This window comes from Mytilus galloprovincialis, chromosome 2 (assembly GCF_965363235.1).
Source record: "Mytilus galloprovincialis chromosome 2, xbMytGall1.hap1.1, whole genome shotgun sequence".
NCBI lineage: Eukaryota > Metazoa > Mollusca > Bivalvia > Mytilida > Mytilidae > Mytilus > Mytilus galloprovincialis.
This window is the reverse complement of record NC_134839.1, coordinates 59,391,699-59,414,162: the sequence shown is the minus strand read 5'-3', so window position 1 is coordinate 59,414,162 and position 22,464 is coordinate 59,391,699. Positions and strand designations below refer to the sequence as shown.

The 22,464-nt window shown below is 34.6% G+C and overlaps 3 long non-coding RNA genes across 3 annotated transcripts; 2 read left to right on the top strand and 1 right to left on the bottom strand.

Moving 5' to 3' along the window:
• Window positions 1–3,190: 3,190 nt before the first annotated feature.
• LOC143063989 (uncharacterized) lies at window positions 3,191–8,011 on the bottom strand. The gene is made up of 3 exons (XR_012975156.1): window positions 7,576–8,011; window positions 6,277–6,474; window positions 3,191–4,574 (listed from the first exon to the last, which is right to left on the bottom strand). It is a non-coding gene; the product is annotated as an uncharacterized LOC143063989 (long non-coding RNA).
• Window positions 3,424–6,237, top strand: LOC143063988 (uncharacterized). The gene is made up of 2 exons (XR_012975155.1): window positions 3,424–3,563; window positions 5,285–6,237. It is a non-coding gene; the product is annotated as an uncharacterized LOC143063988 (long non-coding RNA).
• Window positions 8,012–9,996: 1,985 nt separating the features above from the next.
• LOC143062333 (uncharacterized) lies at window positions 9,997–12,158 on the top strand. Its single transcript, XR_012974694.1, has 2 exons — window positions 9,997–10,321; window positions 11,984–12,158. It is a non-coding gene; the product is annotated as an uncharacterized LOC143062333 (long non-coding RNA).
• Window positions 12,159–22,464: the final 10,306 nt, after the last annotated feature.

Genomic DNA, 22,464 nt, shown 5'->3' with positions numbered 1-22,464 from the left:
AGATGTGGTATGAGTGCCAATAAGACAACTCTCCATCAAAGTCACAATTTCTAAAAGTAATTCATTTTAGGTAAAGGCACGGTCTTTAATATGATGCCTTGGCCTCACACCAAACAGCCAAACAATAACGCGTCCCAAAAATGACTAACCATTCAAACAGGATGTTAAACATAAGTTCATAGCGTTAATTCAAAAGTGACTACGCTAATCCTAGCAATAAACAGTGACTCAATGTGTATTTAAAGTCCATGGTATTTTTTTCATGCAGCAATGAGTTAAACAAAACTTGCACTAATTATCAAGTGGTCTGAAATACGAGCAAAGGCTTACAGCTTTTCAGGTACCATAAACTCTATTTGGACGCAAATATACAATGAGGCAATGTCAGAAAGGCAGTTATAGACTAGATATATCGATGACTTAAAGAGCAATTATATGTTTCAGAACTTACGTTTCGGGATTTATTGGACCAATAAATTTGCAAAGAATAAGTAGAAATATCATAATTCAGCACTTTAATTACACGGCTGAATTATGGTTTGAAAAAGTAAATGTAAGCTAACGCTTCGTGACACTATAAGAAAGATTGGTCATTAAGATGAGAAAAAAATCCGACAATAATGAAGAAGCTTCAATCTTTATTAAATCCCACACTTGGAGAAGGAACTTTTTATCGTTGTGTTGGTTATTGGTGGCCTTGCGTTGTTTAATGCTCTGTTATCGTTTTTTTTAGCTCACCTGACCCGAAGGGCCCAGTGAGCTTTTCTCATGACTTAGCGTCCGTCGTCCGTCGTCGTCTGTCGTAGCCGTTAACTTTTTACATTTTGAACGTCTTGTAGAGAACCACTGAATGGAATGAAACTAAACATGGCATGACTGTTCCTAATGAGGTGCTGACCAAGTGTTGTTACTTTGTAGCCGATCCATCATCCAAAATGGCCACCAGCGAGGGACTCAGTTTAACATAGGACCCATTAGGAAATACATACAAATGTCTTCTTTTAGAGAACCACTGAATAGAATGAAACCAAACATAGCATGAATGTTCCTTTTGAGGTGCTGACCAAGAGTTGTTACTTTGTAGTCGATCCATCATCCAAGATTACCGCCAGCATGGGACTTAGTTTAACATAGGACCCTATGGAAAAAATACATACAAATGTCTTCTTTTAGAGGACCACTGAATGGAATCAAACATAGCATGAATGTTCCTTATGAGGTTCTGACCAAATGTTGTTACTTTGTAGCCGATCCATCATCCAAGAGCACCCATGAGAAAAACATACAAATGTCTTCTTTTAGAAAACCACAGAATGGAATGCAATATTAAACCAATTTTATCTTTTTTTATATGATTTCAAAAACCGAAGTAGAGTCTGGTGAGCGACACAGCCTCTTGGGAAATCTCTATTCACTTGAAATACATAACTTTGATTTCGAATTGAAAAAAAAGGAAAGGAAAGGAGTAGGTCCGGTAAGGACCGATTTTGGCCTCAAATTTCAGGTTCATCTGACGAAGATTTTGACCACTTTTTAAACACTTAAGTGTCTATTTTATTTGAATTAATTAGTTTATGTGAAAGATTTTAACAGATTTAGTCATTAAAAACGATCCGATTCAAGCTCAAATATGAAAAATCTACCTAATATGCCGAAAAATATCACTTTTCAGATGGTTTTTGGTAAAAATGAAAGTGGCCGCATCCGTGTTCATCCTCAACCTTTATATATGTTATGTATTATCATAAAATACAACTTACATTTCAATATTAATGCCCGCGTCACACTGTCCCGATTTTTATATACGATGGACACCCAAATGCGAAAATTGAAAGTTCATACGAAGTTGGTCCCGATCTCGTTAAAATACCAAAAAGTGACCGAAGCAAGTACGATGAATAACGAAGTCTATACGATGGTGCCGAAATTATGTACGATAGCAAAAAATGGACATACGAAGGTTAACCGAAGACGGGTATGTAAGCTTCATATCTCAGCCGAAGCCTAAACGATGGATCACGAAGGCTACACGATGGATTACGAAGGCTACACGATGGATTACGATGATGGCGCGATGGCCTTACGATGTCTTAAAGACGTCGTGTACAGCTTACGATGCATTTAAATTATATGCCGAAGGCATCACGCGTTGTAAATTGTTTAATCAATATTGAATATATTATATTGTACATTTAATTTCTCTTAAGCGCTTTTGACTTTAAAGTTCAAAGGTCAAGGTCACAGTGGCAGTTGTAATACAAGGCAATATCACCATTGTGAACACTCTAAAACCATTATGCTTCAAAAGATTTTAACCACATTTGGTATATTGTTCCTCCTTGTAATGATCTGACATTTTTTACGTTCAAGGCCAAAGGTCAAGGTCATGCAGATGGACTTGTTTTTTTCTCCTTGAAATAGCATAATACACAGGAAATTGGTTGCTCATTTTTTTACCTGCTGGTTCAAAAGACAATATTAAAGGTTTTTCCAGTTACTGAATGTTTTGGTTGATTTCTAAAAAAAATAGTTTATATATCAAATATGTATATTCAATTTACCATTTTCTGCATATGTCATATACAAATATAGTGTCCATATTTGTCCCCAATATGTTACATACGAGGGGATGCCACGTTCGGCATTGCCTTGTTTGAACTGTAAAATGTGTGCACTAGTCTGAATAATCACCCATAATTATGCCCATGTTTACTGATCTATCTTAAAGGTAAGGTAATGGGTTCGTTGATCCCTTTTATTCAAAAAGAGCCCTTTCCTGGAGAATATCATAATAATATAGACAAAAGGAAGGATGTGGGGAAAGCAACAAATGCGGGAAAATTAGGAGATAACCGTATTGTATTTGAGGATTTGCGGGGGTAAACCGGGGGTTTTACTGTCGCAAATTGAGTTTACCTGGCGACGCGGAGCGGAGACAGGTAAACGGATATTTGCGACAGTAAAACCCCCGGTTTACCCCCGCAAATCCTCAAATACAATACGGTTATCTCCATTCTAGTGAAATCGTCTTTAAAAATAGTTAATATTGGAATTATTTATAGAAGTCATGTGACTTCAATATGTTTTCGAAGCGTCATAATAATAACCCTCCGACAAAATATAGTTCCAAGAAGAAAGTTTCCAAAATATTTTCAGACCACAAAATATTGTTGAATAAATAACTTGCTGGTAAAGATATATCAAATATTTTATTTTTCTCAATGAAATACTGTTTATAGAATATTAAATAAAGTTCACGATTCAAACTTGAACAAAATTAATAACAAGTAAGATGGCGGCAACCACGGATGTTTGGAGGTGCAGCACTTCTAAACTCCGTATAAATCACTGAAGAAGTCAATCATATTGGGTCGACAATGATCATTGCTGTGGTACATGGTAGTTGAAGATCTGAACGGAGGAATGGTTTATTTCAAACTGTTTGTTGTATGAAGGAACCGACATTCTGGTGTTGATGTTAGTGTTGTTGAGACACACGTTCTGCAACATGTTCATGTTGTACGGTACAGACGGAGGACAAGGTGGCGCTTGAAGATGTGCAGGTAAGACATTAGCAGGGTTTTGAGATATTGCAACAGTGTGAGAGGTGGCAGTTTGATTATTGGGTGATTTCCCTTGCAGGATTCCCGAATATTTTCTTTTTTGGGCTTCAGAAGAGTCGGCATTGTACGAATCGAGACTGCTCTCACACTTGTGCCCTGTAATCTTCATGATTTCCCTATTGGAAACTCCAGCATGAGACAAGACAGTAACTGTCGTAGCGCGAACACAGTGGTTAGTGTACATTTTACTGAGTTTGGCTTCTGTAGATATTTGTTTCATCATGTCATTCAGCATTTTTTCTCCAACAGGCCGTGATGTATACCATGTATTATCATCCTTGTTTACTTTTGCCCGCGGTTGCTGGAAGAAATGAGTACTGCTTGTACACCTTTTACTCATGTATTTCTGAAATGCTTTAAGAGGACAGTTGTCATTGCCTGTTGCATACATACGTGGATTTCTTTCAAAGTCATCGTCTGTTTGATCCCCTTTATGATTTTTAGTTGTTTCTGACATTTGAAATTCAACATATTCTACACCGCGACTATCTCTTTGAATTGCAAAAGTGTTGTCTGCAAATTTACGTTGGTTTTCCCGACCACGCCTCCCAAAGCTTAGCATAATGTCAAACCAAACTTTGCGTTGTAGACTTCTTGGGTTTTCAAGAGACAACACATGTGAATTTCTTAATTTTTCGAGATCGCCTTCTGCGATTGAAGAGTGGTGTTTTGTTCTGTCAAGTCCCTCCCGCTGTAACTTCTTTAACATTGCAGTAAACATTTGGTTTGAGGTATAAAGCGATTTATCTTCCATAAGAGATTCTGGACGGTTATAGGGAGGGCTTCTTAAATGGCGGCTTATGGAAGCACGGATTCCAACAAAAGTACTTTTTGAGTAGAAGTTCCCATCAGTTGTCCTGACTTGAGTGTAAAATTCACGTAAAGAAGTGTTGAGCATTTCTGTGCTGAAGTTTTCAAAGTTGACATCTTTGTTTCTGTCAGCAAGCCATTCTAAAAAATAGAGATACAAAGGTTCCTTTAAGCTGTTTATTATTCTTAATGTAATTGAAGGACCGGTAAAGAATTACGGCTTTTATGTAACTTTAAGATCTGGAAAAATTATGGCCTTTATTTTATGTGATTCGAGTGGAGTTACTTTAACATGCTAAATGTATTTTTAGCTTGACGTACATTTATTGTTAGGTTGCATATTAAAACCATATATTGTATTTGAGAATTCGCAACAGTAAACCGCTGGTTTTACTGTCGCCATTTGAGTGGTTGGCAATAAATATGTCTAGAGTTTATGTTTGACATCGTGAGTATACGAGTTAATGCTGAAGACAATGCAATAGTTTCGCAGACTTTCTCATTCATCACATTTTACGCCAATATATTAGTTAAATGGTATTTATTTTAATATGCTGCACTAGAATGGAGTAAACTGTATTTTATTTTAAGCTTGGCCTTCGTAAAACTTGATTTTACTGTCACAAATTATCTGTTTACCTAGCTCTGCTACGTGTCGCCAAGAAAACTGAATTTGAAATGAACAGTAAAATGTAGGTTTTACGAAGGCCAAGCTGAAAATACCGTACAGTTATTTCCTAATTTGTTTTAACTTAATATTGTACAGCAATAATTGTTCTCGTCTTGCATATCAAAGTAGTTATATATATATATAATACAGTAGTAATATGTGATATTTTTTTCAATTTCAGTAACAAGTGACGATCATATATGTATGGCCACACAGTGCTGGGCACTGCTACTGAGAGCATTTTGGTTCTGCATGCCTTATTTGCCGAAAGAGTTAATGTTGAAACACAACATAATCATGTGAACAGTGAAAGCAAGGAGAGGGTGATATTTCGGCCTATTTAAAGATATAGAATATACGCAACTATCTTTTAAATTGAAAAGTGTTCTTTAAAAATTCAAGATGGTTTTCACGACTGTGCCTTCTAAAACTTAGCATTATGCATGTCAAACCAAACTTTGCGTTGTAGACATCTTTGGTTTTCAAGACACAACATATTTGAATTTTGTAGTTTCTCAAGATCACCTTTTGTGATTGAAAGAACAGGGAAAGCAAGGAGATGGTGATATTTGGACCGAGTTAAGAATATAGAATAAACCGCTAATATCTTTTTAAATTGCAAAAGTGTTTTCTGAAAATTTACATTGGTTTTCATGACCACGCCTTTCAAAGATGAAAATGAAAAATAGTGTGAAGATTTCAATTGTGCAAATAATAATGGTGGATGAATGATCAGAATATAGTGAGCTTTATTGGTAAATGAGAGTTATTAAAATGGAGACTGAATGTGCAGAAAAAGCTTTCCTACTTTGGATATAAACTTCCTCCTATACATGTACAATGTACATGTAGTTAACTGTATGATTTACAGAATGTGTACTTGCTGCATAATAGCAGCTAGCTGATTTACAATTTTGTGATACAAGATCTACATTAATGATGATGTACATGTTGAAACATGCGTCAAATCAATCTAAATAAGAGTATTCAAAGATATTGCCTGTTGCCATGGTTACATATTGACTATATATATATACAACAATAGGTCAATAGCAGGAAAATATAAACTTTTTTGTATTATTTATAATCTCTAGTGGTATTTATCATTATAATGAAATTCATATACAATTTACATATCTTTTCTTAAAATTTTTTGTCCATCAGATAACGTACGTTTGAATATTTTGACTCCATATTTGGTCATTTTTTTGGTTCCTTTGCTGTTGGCATCATCTAAAATCAACTCCATTTCCTCATCATCTAGTTCCGCAAAGCGGCTTTGAAGAACAGCATTGTTTTCTTTCTGTGATTCTAGTATGTTGACAGCTTCTATCAAGTCAACATCACTCTCAGGGTCAATCAAGGGGTCCACTGCAACAGATAAACAAAGATACATGTACATGCTTTATCTTATTTGCAACAGTACGTTTGTAACAAAGCTTTTTATTTTTTTATTTTTTAAGGCGATTTTTTGTAACAATAATTGTCTTTGGAAGTTGACAAATACTTTGAATGGGTAAATTCCACTTTCTATCAGTTCGTTACTACAAATGTAAACTAATCATGCCTAATCGAAAGCAAACATTTTGATTTCCAACATTCTTTTGATACAATGTATTTCATTTCTCACAAGATAAACATTGAAAGTCACATTTTTAGCCTCAAAATGTTCTTTTTGTCAACATTGAAGCCATTCAGGCATTCTAAAGCATTCAAAGGGTATAAATATGTCTAGTTTTAGTTTATGTTTGGCATCATGAGTATACATATAACGTCACATTGTTAAGTTGCTAAAGACAATGCAACAGTTTCCCTGGACTTTTTCATTTATGTCATTTTACCCCAAAATATTTGTTAAATGCATATGGTATTTGTTTTAATATGCTGCATTAAAATAGAGATAACTGTATTGTATTTTAAGCCTTCGTAAAAGTTTAGAGACAATTGCACTAGAATGGAGATAACTGTATTGTATTTAGGGACTAGCCGGGTAAACTGGGGGTGCAAATATCTGTTTACCTGTCTCCTCTCCGCGTCGCCAGGTAAACTCAGTTTGCAACAGTAAAAACCCCGGTTTACCTACCCGCAAATCCTCCAATACAATACAGTATCACCCAATTTTACGAAAGGCCAAGCTTTAAATACAATACAATTACATGTATCTCTTATATGGAAGGTGGATTTCAGGTTTAAAAATAGTATTTTTGTGTCTCACTCCTTTTTTCGCAGCCCAATGTTATGCTGAATTAAAATGAAGTGGTTTTATTTGAAAATTTGCAAGTTTATATGTATTTATATATTTATTTTGACTTGCATGGAAAGGTTAATTCCACTTATTAAAAACATAGATTATTAAAGACTTTTAAGAGGAGTAACAAAAAAAAGAAAAGGGGGGGTGCATAACAGAAGAGATAAGGTGTTATGGAGAAAGCTGTGCAGGTTTTATTCTGCTTGAATTTGTTTGACACCTACGAGAAACATCAGCTGCAACCAAGTCCACTTCCATGGGATTTGAATTCATACTAGTAGACTGATCAGCTGTGCAATTCTCCGTTGACAATTGCAATATGTCGGCGTCGTCTGCTGTTGTGTTGACTGGTGGGTTTTCTGCCGTATCTGCCGTTTGGTCCTCTTCTAACCCTTCTAATAAACTTGTTTCTAAATTAAAGTTTGGCAACACTAAAGGCATTAACAAAAATAGTTCATTCTGTGAGTTATTCTCGTCATTCGGGTCATTGTTGTCAAAAGTAGAGGTATTTAGGTCAGCCATTGTTATGCAAAACAAAACAAGTGCGACGCGTATGAATTTGTTATGCGGTTGCGACCTAGTAAAACGTGAAATTTACATAAGCCTGAAATAGATATTGACCAATGAAATTGATTGTTTTAAAAATATTGCATTAGAATATGACATATAGAAAACAAAATGGTTATGAAGTAAACATTCGTGTGACAACAACTCAGACGATACATAAAAAATCAGAATAATGAAGAACAAGTTGGTTTCCCTATATACGTGTACCTGCAGTGTTGGTGTACGGGGCGCGTTTATGATTTTCATTATGTTACTTGATATGAAAAATTGACAAAAAATAATATTTTACTTGTAAAAGTAAATCCCGAGCCTGTAATAGCTGCTCTTCTTGTTCCATTTGAATTAATAGAAACAACGCTGTCGCCTTTCTTGTTCTCATAGAATCATATGATGAGCTCCATGTTTTGTGAACGTCTTTCTTAACTGTCGTGACCAGTGCATATCGCGCATGGCACTTTAAATGTATTTTAGCGCGAAAATTAACTTACATTTAGCTGGATTTATTGCCGTCGTAGTTCCATCTTGTCGCCTTCGTACTTTTATTCGATGGCAACACGACGGGATTACGAGGTCTTCACGTAGTCGTGTTGCCATCGTAAGACCTTCGGGTAGCTTCGTGATTCATTCGTGTAGACATCGTAATGTCAAAACTGCCCGATGGAAACACGAATGCAATACGATGTTCAAAGATGCATTCCCGGTTACATTACGATGGTGAGGATGGTGATAGGAACTTAATACGAACCCTCAACATCGGACGCACCTTCGGGGATTTTTTAACATGTTAAAAAATTTAGAACCCTTCCCGAAGTTCTTCCCGAAGGCTAGATAAAGTGGCCGATGGTTCTACGATGGTTAAAGATGGCACTACGAATAGTCCGATCTGGATACGATCAGTCCCGATTTTGAAAATTTCCATAATCGTGTTGCCATCGGCGTAAAAATCGGGACAGTGTGACGCGGGCATCAGGATGAACACGAATGCGGCCACTTTCGTTTTACACGAAAACCGTCTAAAATTTAGCTAAAATGCTAGAATTATGAGGATTTCAGTAATTTAGCATGACTTAATGGTGCTAGTACCGGATATATGTGCATTGTATTGTCAAAATCAGCCCATATTTATGTAGCAGAAGCATTCTACTGTCCAATAAATAACTAAAGGTTTACATTTTAACAATTTTGTAAAACAGTTATATTTTGGGGCCAAAAAGGGGTCTTACTGAACCTACTCCTTTGTTTGATTTAAGGCCTGATTTGGCACAAGATCTTAACTTCTCCTTATTTAATTATCATATTTAAGTAGTGCGTTTTGTGGAAACAACTTACCAAACATTTCAATTAAGGGTATTTTTAAGATCCGACTTGCAATGTGTCTTTTCCTAGTCGATTATTCTACATTCAATGATATTGCGATATGTACATCGTCAAAATACCTAAGGTGTACGCGTGTACTTCTTAAATATTCTACTATATAAATTCCATATTTAAAAAAATTGAAAAGATATAATGATTAATGCTTTTCAGTCAAAAGTACCCTTCTGTCAACATAAATCATGTTAAATATACACTGCATACATTATGCAGCTTTTCGTATACACGGGCGAGCAAATAAACGAACAAAACTTCAAGCTGTGTATATTAAATTACAGTTTAGGAAAATCATATGCAAATTAAAGATGATGTTCGTATCAAAAGATGAACAATTTTCTCCCGCTGTTACAATTAAAACTCCAATGTGCAATATATAAATACAGAACTAATCTTATTTTCAAACATACAACGCACAAACCATCTACCATCGGTTGAATACTAATAAAACAGTAAAATACAAAAAGTACAGTAGAAGTAGAGTAAAGATGAAACGTGTTCTTCTGTTGTTTGGACTTTTGTTCATATTAATGGTTCGAACAGGTGAGTTGGTAATTATTTTCAGTGTAAAGTTTAATTATGTCTTAAGAAAAAAGTCATTCGGGAGTGAATCCACATTATTGTTATGGTAGCATTTGTAGAACATTATATTCTAGTATGATTTGTGTTGCTAGTAAAACTTCATATCCAATTTATTACTATTCAGGATTGAGGATTGATTGAGGTTATTCCATGAGTTCGAACTCGCCTTTTGAATTTGATTGTATTTCATAAAAATCAATTAGATTTTTTGTGAGTTGATATTAAAATGCTTTATCTTAATATGATAACCTACTTTATATACAATTGCGTAAACTTTAAAAATAGTTTTTGATAATGCCAGCATGGTTTGTGCACAATGGAGACACAGGTAGTAAATGTTGCTTTTTTCTGTTGCAGAATGTTTTCCCTCGCCAGAAATAATAAGAAAAAGACGGGAAGGATGTAAACCACCTCTACATCCAGATGGCAATGGTGGATGCACCGATGACGGTAAGAAGTAAAAGTTAAAAGCAACAACAAAAAATACCCCCTCAAAAAAAAAAAAATATATGTTAGATTAAGTATTCAAAATTAAAGTGTAAAAAAAAAGGATTTTCTTCCCCAGAAAAAATTACCTTTAAGCTAGCTATATTTGGCCAATTTGAAACCTTTCGGAATTTGTGTCCTAAATAGACTTAGTCTTTAACTTCGAACCTTTATTGGCCTTTTAAAATATATTTAGATATTATTTAGCATCACTGTTGAGTATTTTGAAGACAAAACGCGTGTCCGGTGTACACATTTTAATCCTGGTAAGATGAGTTTATTTGCATCTCTATTTTCATGAATAAAAAAATAATAAAAAAGACAATATTAAGAAAAGGTTAATATGTTAATTATAGACAATCAAAATGGCATCAATTCAGCATACAACGGATTAAAAGAGGGGCGAAAGATACCAGAGGGACATTCAAACTCATAGATGAAAAATAAACTGACAACGCTTAAAAAAACCCCGACAAAATGAAAAATAATAGAATGACAATATTTGAATGACAATATTTAAAAAAGTGTCTAGAAAAAACGCAAATAAAATGTTCTATCATCCTCCGAGGACAATAAATCCTATAAGGAGTTGTCCTGCTGATCATTGTTGCAGTTTACAGTTTCAATATCTATTTACTATACTTTCGCAAAGTAAAAATAAAACCCATTCAAATGAATAATAAATAGTTTTAAAAGCCAATAATTTCTTTTCGGGGTCAACCGACTATTTTCGCCATCCGCCATTTTAATTAATTGTAGATTTTGATTTACTACTCATTTTTTTTTTTTTTTTTTGTCTATTTACAACTTATCTTAATCTGCAACTATTTCAACAAAAATAGGTGAAAAATGTCTTTCAATGGCAAAACATATAACTCCTATAAAAGGTCGAATGAAGATTTTAGCTTTGTTGACTTATCTGTAGATCTTGTCTTCCTGATCATGTTTGCTTTGTGATTTTTCTTATCTTTTTGGTATTATAGTTTAGACAAAATACAAACCCCCCAAAAAAAAACTGAGGTAGAAAAAAAGCCTTAGTTTTTCAAAAAAAAATCAAGTTTTGTTAACAGTTAATTTATAATTATGAACGTATCAATGATAAGTAATAAACTCATCATAGACACCAGGACTAAATTTTGTATATACGCCAGACGCAAATAGTGAAATAACTGTACATGTATTATAAGCATCTCTGATATATATGTACCAGCCTAATCATTTACAATCGCGGTTCGGAAAACATGTATTACCTATAATAATTGGTAACGTTTACATACGTTAAAACTTTAACGCGTAACTAACAAGATGTGAATTTAATCGACTAACAGAAAACAAATAATAGATTAACTGATTGTTGCTTGCACAAAATTTTGTTGCATTTTTCTCGTGCATATTTAGGATAAAGAATTATTGATTGCTCCATGGATGATTACGTCCAGTGGCAAATATTTCATGTTTAAAACGACAACATATTAACAATAAATTAATGTACATGCTGTTTATTGAGGTCATATAGATACTTTTTGGGGAATCGGACACATTTCGGAGTGTTGCATATATATTACCAATGTTGAACGTATATGAATGCATGCTCTATCTTAGATTTCGTTTTATTTCTAATTTTAGATGGAATTTTTGGCAATGGATTCCTCGGACGAAGAAGAAGAGACTTGGATTCGAAAAGAAAAACAAGTGTATAAAATCACACAATAACGATAAACTCTATATTTATTTCTATTTTGTTTTCAAATATGATTTATAATATACATGTACATATGTAATAAAAGAAATAATTTTAAAATACTTATTTTTAATTAGATGTAGGATTGTTATATCGTTCCCATTATTGGTGTACATGGTTGTAAAGGGGTGTTTCTAAACGGCGGAAACGGAAAACGGAACGGAAACGGAAAGAAATATTCATATGGACGGAATATAAGGGGGTGGGGGTTGAATGCAAAGAACTACGAAAATAAATAACGACTGAAGTATAAATGAAATCACACAACAATTATGTTGACAATAGAGTAGGAGCTAGATAACAAAGAAAATAGCAAACAGTTTGGGAAATACATAACATTGATAGCTAAAAAAATAAGATGCTAGAAAGAGCACGTGCCATTCATCTATATATATGTGCATCTTAAACAATAGGAACTCTAGAACATTATAGACTTGAAAAGTTCATGATAAAAATTTCTCTGTCTGCTTCCTGCAGATTTTACCCAAAACACAAGAGAGGATGAAAGTCGTCCGTCATTTAAGGTCAATCATTACTTTTAAAGGCTACTTACTATAACGGAAATATTAACTTGTTTGTAGATCTTGTCTTGCTGATTATTTTTGTTTCAATAGTTTGTAGCTATAGGTTATAGTTTTCAAGATATTTGGCAACAACACCAAAGATTGGTAAATCAGCGAAGACTAGATACTAATGATAACGAATCGACTAACGATTTCGACGGACATTTTGACCTCCTTGTAAATCTTGTGTTGCTGATAACTTTTGCAATTAATAGTTTTTAACTATTTCTGTATTTTTCTATACTATAGGCAAACATGGAAAGTGGTAAAATGTGTCATATAAGGGCAATAATTCCTATTAGAAATCATTTGACCGTTTTTACGTGAATGTACATTAGGTAGAGCTTAACTTTCTAAACATGTTTTTCGCTATTCATAGAGGTTTTTAATAGACAACACTTGCATTTCATTCCTATGATTTAATTTCAGCCATGTCGGTTACCTTGGTAAGTAGGGTTATTAAGCTCACTTTTTAAACTAGATACACCAATGATAATTGTTGCCAAGTTTAACTAAAACTGTCAAACGACTTCCTTTAAGAAATGTGCTTGGTAACATTATGCCCAGTGGTATCAGAGAAGATTTTTGGAAAAGTGAAAAAAAGCCGAAAACGGACGACGGACGTCACGTGACGTGAAAAACTCGCTTGGTAGGGTCAGGTCAGATTTTTAAAAAAGACGTTGAAAGTATACCACCACCAATGACTAAAACCAGCAGAAAACGAACATGACAGAGCAGAAACACTGAATGAACAATTCAATTTATATAATTACATTAACTAAGAAGACATCAATTAAATATGTACCACTAAATTAACCGTTAATTCCAAAATGAAAAGACATAATCAATTTAAAAATAGGACGAGAGAAAAAAAAATAGAATATGGACTCAATACATCAAAAGTATGAAGGCCAAGAGAAATAAGCCATAGAATGTCTAAAACATATATAATGAATTAGCAGCTAAAAGTTTTATCATTATTCGCTAATTTACTACAATCATCAATACCAGCTGAATACCCGATGAATCGTTATGGACAACAGCGTTTGTACATTTGTGCTACTAATTCTCTCTAAGATGCTATAACATATAGTATGCTCCAACATAATGCGTAACCGGCTGGATTATTATAATATCATCAATGCTTTTCGTAAATATAGCAGTTGCAACTTTGCGTTGTCATCACCTTTAGTTTATATGTTGGGTTTTGAGTACTATTGTTTGTCTTTTTGGTCTTTTTTTGTGTTTTTAGTCATGGCGTTGTCAGTTTATTGTCGACTTGTGAGTTTGAACGTCCCTGTGGTAACTTTCGCCTATCTTTTAATATTTCAAATAATAGTAAAACATCATATTGAATGAGTGAGACTATTTTCCATTGTAAAAATAAAAAAAAAAAAAAAATCATGGCTACTTGAGAGGGACTGATTTTTCAGAGAAGAATTAAGCGGTATGATATTTAAAGCTGACTGCGTGTGGACATTTTGATTTTGAAAGGACTAGGACATGACTACGACTATCTTGGTAAGGAAACTGTGGCAACTTGTTTCACATCAATTCGTATTTAATTGGTTTTAAGTTCTAGGAGATGCATATTTGCTTTTCAAACGTTAAAACCAAACAGCGTACTTCAATATTGTAATCGGGTGAGAAAGTTTTGTAAAGTAAGTGATTTTTTCAATTTAATTATTTTCTACATAAAAATAAAGGTTATATTATAGTTTCCGGGTTTCCTTATCGGTTGTTGTCCATAAAATCATTGTCCCATTAGGTTTCTTTATAGTTTTCTTTCCATTATACACGAAAAGTTACAACGAAAATAACTATTGCATAACAACGCAACAAGATACACCACATCAAAATTCAAGACAATTAAAAATGAAACAAAAGAAAAAATCGATGAAAAACATTTCCCCCAAAATGTATTAATTCATAGCCTATCTATAGAATCGAGGCCAATGTCCATCTTTTTCGGTCATATGTAGATTTATTTTTGTGCTGTTGGGTTACTATCTTATTGACATTTATTCAACTTTTTTCAATAAGAAAAGTTGAACCGATTACTGAATCACATAAGCGACGTATGCATGATCTAGCCTTGGATCTTGGATTTCAAAATCATAGTCTCATCATGATATGTCCTGCTAATTATTTCAATACTTTATTACCTTATGCTCTAAAATCTTTTATTTTTAATTTATTCCTCTGTTTTTCTTTCTTGAAAACATATGTTATACTTTATGAAACAAGCCTATGAAGATGAGATACCAAAAAGAAACGATGTCAATTCTTTCAGTTTCCGTTTTCCGTTTCCGTTCCGTATTCCGTTCCGTTTTCCGTTTCCGCCGTTTAGCAACACCCGGTTGTAGGGGTAGTATAAACCAAACTATGTTGACCTCACTGCTGTAGGAAGACTATTTAAACCCTATTTATCAAAGCATGGGTGTTTTTTCTTGTTAAGGTTAATGATCACACGATTGCTGGTAATCTGCACCATTTATTTAATTTGGTATTAAGGCAGTGAGTCCAAAGTGACATTAAAACTCATAACTGTCAATGCGATAACTAAAATAATAAAAAAAAACAAAAAACAGACAAACACCAATACACAAACACACTCTTAGAACTAAAGACTGAACAACACCAACCCCGCTCCGGAAAGGTAAACAGAACCTGCTCCACATATGGCAACCGTAGTTTAGCTCATGTAAATGCAGACCCGGTCATCGCAATTAAAAATTGTTTGGTTGTTACGTTGTCTTTTTCTTTCAATGTAATGAAAACTTTATAGATTTAACGGTCTGTTCTTGTTCGACTAAAAAAAAATCAAGTTTGTCATGCACCTGGCTAAAATTTGAAACATTATTATGAAAAGAATTTTAGAATCTTCTGATTGTGAATCAAACTTGTCAACAGTTGCCCGTTACATTGACAAGTCTCACGCTCTGTGAGGAATTCATACGATTTCTATTGAAATCGATTTCATTCACATTTATTTTGCTTTTACTTGGATTAATATATTTTAATGGGCTATTATAATTGCCAATGAGAAAACTATCAGGACATGCACTTCAATGATTAAACGTTACAATTTTTGTACAGTATAATACCTTCGACTGTTAGTCAAAACCAAAAACGTAGAGAAAGCTTTCATTTTTAGAAGGAACCAAAATAGCAGTCATTCAGTTAACTCAAAAGAGAAAACTGAAAGCAATATTACAAACAGCTACAAACGGCAAATTCTGGACTACATCTGTTGCCTTTTGCGTCAATTGATTACTGGAGGAGAGCTGTCTCTTTGGCAATCGTACATAATCTTCTAATTTTTATAAAAACTCATGACTTGAGACAGGCTCGTTCATAAAGGTATATTACAAATGATATGGTACATATTTACTACCTTCATATTTTACATTTTATTCGATTTACTCTCATACCCATATATCATTGTTAAAATCGTTATTATTATTCGCCTTTATAAAAGATAAAAAACGAGAGTACATCACAAGTATATATAAAACATCATTATAGTGTTTACCATTTGAACTGTTTCAACAAGTTCTTCATTCGATTTTAATACATAAAAATTGTATTTTGCAAGGATCACAGCAGCAAGTCTAAGATTAACATTTAAGTAATGACAGATCGTAGCCACCACAATGCGATACCATTAAAATATCATAAGACGAAGAACCATATAATTTATCACGTTATAAATCAAAACTTTATAATGATATGACTCAATAGAAGCAGTTATTGTGATTATATATTTCATGCATTTGCATACTTAAGTCGTCTCATATTCATTTTTTAATAATTTTATTTGGTGTTATTTGGAGTTTTATGTTCAAATTTCTATACTTTTAAAATTTTCAGTTTTTGGTTTAGAGCTCCTATAGAGTATAGCAATCTTTACAAATACACACTGTTCCGAAAATTTTGATGAATGTAATGTTTCAAAATGAATGTGCATATGATGCCCTAAACTAAATTTGTTTAATCTTTTAAGTATTAAACTATCGAGCAATGACCATGTCGGCACTATTTACACCCATGTAAGACTCGACACGATTAAATATTTCAAATTATGGTAAAGGAGTAAGGATTAGAACGAATAGTTCCTAACAAACCAGTAGAACACTCTGTGTATACATAGTGTTAACTTTGTTTGCACTAGTGCATTTCGACTTACGTATCTTAATAACAAGAAGCTATATGTACGTCTCTTTTCACGATCTTAATAATGTTTATCATCTTAATAAAGTGTTATTATATTCTTTATACTGTCATTGAAAATATTACTTTTACTGTTTAGTCTATTTTTGGAAATATCCAAGTGACGGGTCTCGATACTTATTACATCCGTCACTGTGTTATTGTGCTATGTTAACTTTTGTATTATTGTAGTTCATTTTTACTAATGTGATTTGTCTTTATACCTTTTTGTGTTTCTTTGTTGACATATTTCAATGTTTTTTTTTCATATTGATTGGGATTATAACACAATGTTAACTTGTGACATTTTTACCTATTGTGTCTGTTTGTTTTGTTCACATATCGTTGTCAATGTAATGGAATTTCAGGCGTCCTTCATAAAAGCGAGAGGTTTAAATTAGGTTGCTACAAAACTAGGGCTAAACTACCATTTCTACATTGGAAAATGCCTGTAACAAGTCCGGAATATTACAGTTGTTATCCATTCGTTTGATGTGGTTAAGCGTCTGATTTTGCCATTTAATTAGGAACTTTCCGTTTTGAGTTTTCTTCGAAATTCGGTATTTTTGTTATTCTACTTTTAACAAGAAGCTACAAAATGTAAATACATACATTAGGCTTCATATCAATTCTTATTCAATCTAAATTTGGACATGCGTAATATTTACGACATTGGAGGTTATTTATTTACCTCTACTACAAATATTAAAATCTTGGGTCACCTCATGTTTCCCCCCGGAAATTTAAGGTTTTACAAATTGTTGTAGATTACCTTACTATGAATAATCTAAAACTCTTGAATACTTACTGTCGTAGTCTCGCTTTTTATTAAAACCAGTTTTTCTTGGGCATCATTTACGTTTATAATAAGTATCATATGTAGCAACGAACGGAATGATGTCGTGCTCATTTTTTGTTGTTTCAGTGTTCAATGTGGAGCTTAACTGAATTCGATATAACGCCCTTTTTCACAATGATCTCGATTATGCTCGTTATGATCCGTTATAATGCCCGCGTCACACTGTCCCGATTTTTATATACGATGGACACCCGAATGCGAAAATTGTAAGTTCGTACGAAGTTGGTCCCGATCTCGTTAAAATACCAAAAAGTGACCGAAGCAAGTACGAAGAATAACGAAGTTTATACGATGGTGCCGAAATTATAAACGATATCAAAAGATGGACATACGAAGGTTAACCGAAGACGGGTATTTAAGCTTCATATCGCAGCCGAAGCCTACACGATAGATCACGAAGGCTACGCGATGGATTACGAAGGCTACACGATGGATTACGATGATGACGCGATGGCCATACGATGTCTAAAAGACGTCGTGTACAGCTTAAGCGCTATTGACTTTAAAGTTCAAAGGTCAAGGTCACAGTGGCAGTTGGAATACAAGGCAATATCACCCTTGTGGACACACTAAAACCAATATTCTTCAAAAGATTTTAACCACATCTGGTATATTGTTCCTCCTTGTAATGATCTGACATTTTTTACGTTCAAGGCCAAAGGTCAAGGTCATGCAGATGAACTTGTTTTTTCTCCTTGAAATAGCATAATACCCAGGAAATTGGTTGCTCATTTTTTTACCTGCTGGTTCTAAAGACAATATTAAAGGTATTTCCAGTTACTGAATGTTTTTGTTGATTTCTAAAAAAATAGTTTATGTATCAAATATGCATATTCAATTTACTATTTTCTGCATGTGTCATATACAAATATAGTGTCCATATTTGTCCCCAATATGTTACATACGAGGGGATGCCACGCTCGGCATTGCCTTGTTTGAACTGTTAAATGTGTGCACTAGTCTGAATAATCACCCATAATTATGCCCATGTTTACTGATCTATCTTAAAGGTAAGGTAATGGGTTCGTTGATCCCTTTTATTCAAAAGAGCTCTTTCCAGGAGAATATCATAATAATATAGACAAAAGGAAGAATGTGGGGAAAGCAACAAATGCGGCAAAAACATGACATATAGAAAACAAAATGGTTATGGAGTAAACGTTCGTATGACAACAACTCAGAAGATACATAAAAAATCAGAATAATGAAGAAAAAGTTGGTTTCCCTATATACTGTGTACCTGCAGTGTTGGTGTACGAGGCGCGTTTATGATTTTCATTATGTTACTTGATATGAAAAATTGACAAAAAATAATATTCTACTTGTAAATAAATCCTTAGCCTGTAATAGCTGCTCTTCTTGTTCCATTTGAATTAATAGAAACAACGCTATCGCCTTTCTTGTTCTCATAGAATCATATGATATGAGCTCCATGTTTTGTGAGCGTCTTTCTTAACTGTCGTATTAGACTGACCAGTGCATATCGCGCATGGCACTTTAAATGTATTTTAGCGCGAAAATTAACTTACATTTAGCTGGATTTATTGCTGTCGTAGTTCCATCTTGTCGCCTTCGTACTTTTATTCGATGGCAACACGACGGGATTACGAAGTCTTCACGAAGTCGTGTTGCCATCGTAAGACCTCCGGGTAGCTTCGTGATTCATTCGTGTAGACATCGTAATGTCAAAACTGCCCAATGAAAACGATGGAAACACGAATGCAATACGATGTTCAAAGATGCATTCCCGGTGACATTACGATGGTGAGGATGGTGATACGAACTCAATACGAACCCTCAACATCAGACGCACCTTCGGGGATTTTTCAACATGTTAAAAAAATTAGAACCCTTCCCGAAGTTGTCCCCGAAGGCTAGAAAAAGTGGCCGATGGTTCTACGATGGTTAAAGATGGCACTACGAATAGCCCGATCTGGATACGATCAGTCCCGATTTTGAAAATTTCCATAATCGTGTTGCCATCGGCGTAAAAATCGGGACAGTGTGACGCTGGCATTAGTCAGTGGAGCTCAACTGAGTTCGATTTTTCGATTTTACACCTTTTCTCACACCGGCATCGATTAGGCGCGATATTTTCATATGCTTTAAAGCTAACGGTAGACCATTTAGTTTAGCTTGGTTTGTGATAAGATAAGATAATGTCACCATCCATTACAATATCTATATATATATATATAAAAGATTTACTGTTCACCGTCATCAAATTCGACATAAAGAAATTAGGATGATTAACGTAAGTGAACACATGGATTTATGCGCTAGCAACAAGTCACCCAAATACTATGTTTTCCCATTTTACCAATGTGACGACCAATTTACCAAAGAAATGAGAATTAATAAAGAAAATATGTTTATACAAAAGTACAAACCAAGCCTAAACAGATAAGACGTTACTTTTGTAAGGGTTACGTCCCTTTAATGCATTGTTACAGCCTTATTATCGTGACGTTACATTACCGTTAGTTACATTCATCCATGATTATCACAAAGATGTGAAACAGGTTGGAGAAAAATGTAGAGAGTTAAAGGACTTTAAGAGCATTTTGAAATTTAATTTAATTTATATATAAATAAATTTGTCAACAGTCTCTTTAACTGAGGATGAAACTAAAGTCTTATCTAAGGGTTTGAATTTTTGCCCTACTCCAAGTAACATAGATAATGTGAAACTGGAGGATGACCTCAATAACTTTGCCAGAACCATCAGAATTAAAGAATACTTTGGTAACAAGGATAAAGAGAAGGATAATGAGGAAGACACAGACACGTCCAACTCGGAGGACGAAATCATAATTCCGCACTTTAAAAAGAAGAGTTCATGGATTCCAAAGCCCAGCAAATCTGCTACACTGGAAGATGTTATTGACAAAATCAAATCGGATGTTGTTCATCTAGCCAGCAACAAGTACTCGTCGTTTTATAACACCTCTTCTGACGAGAAAAAAGCCATACAATCGTTGAGAAACCGAGATGATATTGTTATAAAACCAGCAGACAAGGGAAGTGCCGTTGTGATAATGGACAAAGCCAACTACATCGCGGAAGTAGAGCGTCAGCTCTCTGATGAGAGATTTTATAAGAAACTTGACTATGACCCTACTTCCGAGTTTAGTTCCAAAATTATTACTGCGTTACAAACCATGCACAATGACGGTCACATAGATGAGGATACAATTGGATATTTAAAACCAGAGAACGCCAAGCCTGGTCGATTGTATCTTCTTCCTAAAATACACAAGGTTAACAACCCTGGTAGACCCATTGTATCCGCCAACGGCCACCGACTGAGAACATCTCAGAATTTGTAGACTTTCATTTAAGATCTCATGTAGAAAATCTTCCTTCTCATATTCAAGACACTACAGATTATCTTTGCAAAATGGAATCCATGAACCCTCTTCCTCCGGAAACCCTCCTTGTCACTTTAGATGTCACCTCATTGTATACCAACATACCTCATGATGATATGAATACAATCGTGTAGGGAAATATGGGACTCGCGCAACACTTTAGAACCACCTACCGAATGTGTAGTCCAGCTGCTTACTCTGGTCCTGAAATGTAACAATTTTACCTTTAATGGTGAGAATTACCGTCAAATAAACGGGACAGCGATGGGGACGAAAATGGCACCGTCTTACGCCAATATTTTCATGGGCAAATTAGAGAAACAAATTATTTCAACATCTTTATCCAAACCTCTGTCTTGGTTCCGTTTCATCGATGATGTTGACATGAAATGGATTGAATCCCAACAAAAATTGGATGCTTTTATCAGACATGCAAACAGTCAATTAAATTTACATATGAAATATCCAACTCTAAGATATCTTTCTTAGACACAACTACATCTATAAAGGACGGTGTCATATCAACAGACCTCTACTGTAAACCTACAGATAAACATCAGGACCTTTCTCCCCAAAGCTGTCATCCCAAACACTGTACAAAAAGTATCCCGTACAGTCAAGCTCTCAGAGTAAAGCGGATTTGCTCCTCTGAGGAGGCTGTCACTCAGCGGTTACAGGAACTTCGCGGATTTTTAATCAAACGAGGTTATAAGAAATGGGACATAGATAAGGGTTTTGCGCGTGCTAACAATAACAGCCGCAATGATCTATTACAATACAAAAAGAAGATGCGCAGCAAAATAGTTCCATTTGTTTTAACATAAAATCCCGCCTTTACTAACCTTTCACGTTTGATCCGTGCCAATTGGCAAGTATTGCCAATCACCCAAAATTATCCAAAATCTTTCCCGATCCTCCTGTCTTAGCTTTTCGGAGACCAGCAAGTCTAAAAGACTTATTAGTGAAAGCTGCCGTCTCCTCTAATAAAAGCTGTTCAACTACAGGATGGTGCAAGTCATGTGGACGATGTCTGACTTGCCAACAATTACTGAATACTCAAACTTTTACTTGCCACTCCACTGGGTCTGTGTACACAATATTTTGTAATGTAACTTGCAAAACCCAGAATGTTGTATACATTCTTCAGTGTCGATGTGGCATGCAGTATGTTGGCGAGACAGAACAGCCATTCAACAAACGCATGAATGGTCATCGTAGTGACTACACCTGCAAGCCCGACCTCCCCGTAAGTCGTCATTTAAGATCACATGGCATGCCCAAGCTGATCTTAAAATAATTACCATCACCATCATAGATCACAACGAGGACTGGTCAAAGACCGACAGACTTGCTCGGGAAAG